At 49.7% G+C, this 2,049-nt stretch overlaps 1 pseudogene; it reads right to left on the bottom strand.

Annotated features, from left to right (window-relative positions):
• Positions 1-396: 396 nt before the first annotated feature.
• LOC105553980 lies at positions 397-1,019 on the bottom strand (annotated as a pseudogene).
• Positions 1,020-2,049: the final 1,030 nt, after the last annotated feature.

The following is a 2,049-nucleotide window of genomic DNA, read 5'->3' as shown; positions in this document are numbered from 1 at the left end:
GACAGAGTCTCACTCTGTCACCCAGGCTGGAGTGCAGTGGCGCGATCTTGGCTCACTGCAACCTCCACCTCCTGGGTTCAAGTGATTCTCCTGCCTCAGTCTCCCAAGTAGTTGGGCTTACAGGCCTGTGCCACCTTGCCCAGCTAGTTTTCGTATTTTTTTTTAAAAGAAGTCATAAACAGCATTTATTACCTTGGTATATCATACTGGTCTTGTTGCTGTTCCTTCACATTTAAGTGGCTTTCCATCTTTCCTCCCTCGTCCCACAGCCTGGCTACACAGTGCGTGCCTGAACTGTTAGCCCACAGCAGCGATATGCTCATTCCGTCCACATCCCTAACATCATGCATTCACAGGGTGAAAGTCCTGGTCCACAAACCCTGCCCTACAGGAAGTTCAACGGTTGCGAAAGGATTTGTAGTAAACCAGGCCTCCCGGGATGGCGAGCTCCAGCAAGATGATAATGGAAAGCAGCCGCTTGTTGGTTGTCACTTTTCTGGACATTGAACGGAGAATCTTTCGACTTGTGCTCAAGTTTTCAGTTGTGTTTACCAGTCTACTCTTGGCGCGTTCTAAATGGTCTTGTCGTTCCCCCAGCTCTTCTGTGGTTTCTGAGCCAAGCTGGTCAGTCTCTGTGGCCCGGCTCAGGCTTTCAGGGCCTTGCAGAAGAAGCATTGCCCTTTGAGGCTGTAGCCGATTCACATGCTCATTCTCTGCAGCACATTTGCCGTATTTCCCGTCTCCTCGCCTTCCTGGTGTGGCTGTCAAAGCTGTGCTGCTCACCTCCCCGTGGAGTTTGGCAAGGGCCTTAGACAGGGGTGCATAACGTAGCTCCTCCTCCATCCCTGCCAGCGTTTCATTTGCTTCCTGTTGCTTTTCATCAAAATATCTGATCAACTTCTCTTCAGTACTCGCCGTCCCCAGCAGCCGCTCGGGCAGCTCTTGTAGTCTTCATGGAGGCCGCGGAAGGTTTCGTGCAGCTTCTCCAGATGCTCCGGGGAGGCGGCAGAGGTGGCCATGGCGCAGGCCCAGCTCCAGCAGTGGCCACCGAGATTGGGGTGCTGGGCCCTCTCCTAGCCCAGCGGTCAGCTGCCCAGCCCCGTGGCCATCACGGCGACCGCTGCGCCACCGCCGCCCAGGACGAGGCTCTTCCGGGGTCGCTAATTTTTGTATTTTTAGTAGAGACGGGGTTTCACCGTCTTGGCCAGGCTGGTCTCCACCTTCTGACCTCACGTTATCCGCCTACTTCGGCCTCCTAAAGTGCTGGGATTACAGGCACGGGCCACCGCGCCCGGCCAATACGTGCGTCCTGAGCCCCTAGTCTACATTACGTATTTTAAAAGGTAAAGAGATATGTGAGGATGACTGTAGAGATGGCTGTGCCGTGGAGTCCTCCAGAGAAAGAGGGCGGGGAAGACCTCTGGTTGGGAGGGAGGACTTAGCGGGAACTCTCAGAAAGTCTAATATGTTCACCAGTAATTAAAGAGACACAGTGCGTTAACCGAATCTCACCTAGAAATCAGAAAAGACAAGGAAGAGATGACTAGCTCCTGAAAGGGCAGGAATGACGAAGGGGTCATCGATACTTTGGGATCGGCCTACATTCCTGAGTTTGTCAGGCCCGATGTTGCTTGAGTATTTCCTGCAGATCACTTGAAGGTCCCAGAGTCTGGAGCCATTTAAAATCCTGACCAAGAGGAACAATCGGACTCCACGAGAAAAATGTCCCTGTGGAGTGGGCCATGGAAAATCTTATGAGTGGTGGAAATGTCACCAAGAGGAAAATACATCGTCCGGTCATGGGAAATACACTCATAGATTCCTAGTAGAGGCCTTTGAAGGACAAAAGCATTTACTATAGAAAGAAACACTTTTAAACTCCTGTCAGGACCAAGGAATGAGAAGTCATTTTATTTAATTTTCAGATTTAAGTCCCTAATGATCAATCATATGAACATAGTCCTGTTTAAAAATCAAACATTCTCTAATAGTCATAGCAAAGTCTTATTTATTTATTTATTTATTTATTTATTTATTTATTTATTTTTG

This window comes from Mandrillus leucophaeus, unplaced genomic scaffold (assembly GCF_000951045.1).
Source record: "Mandrillus leucophaeus isolate KB7577 unplaced genomic scaffold, Mleu.le_1.0 Scaffold62, whole genome shotgun sequence".
NCBI lineage: Eukaryota > Metazoa > Chordata > Mammalia > Primates > Cercopithecidae > Mandrillus > Mandrillus leucophaeus.
The sequence above is the reverse complement of the archived record's forward strand: the minus strand, read 5'-3'. Positions and strand labels throughout refer to the sequence as shown.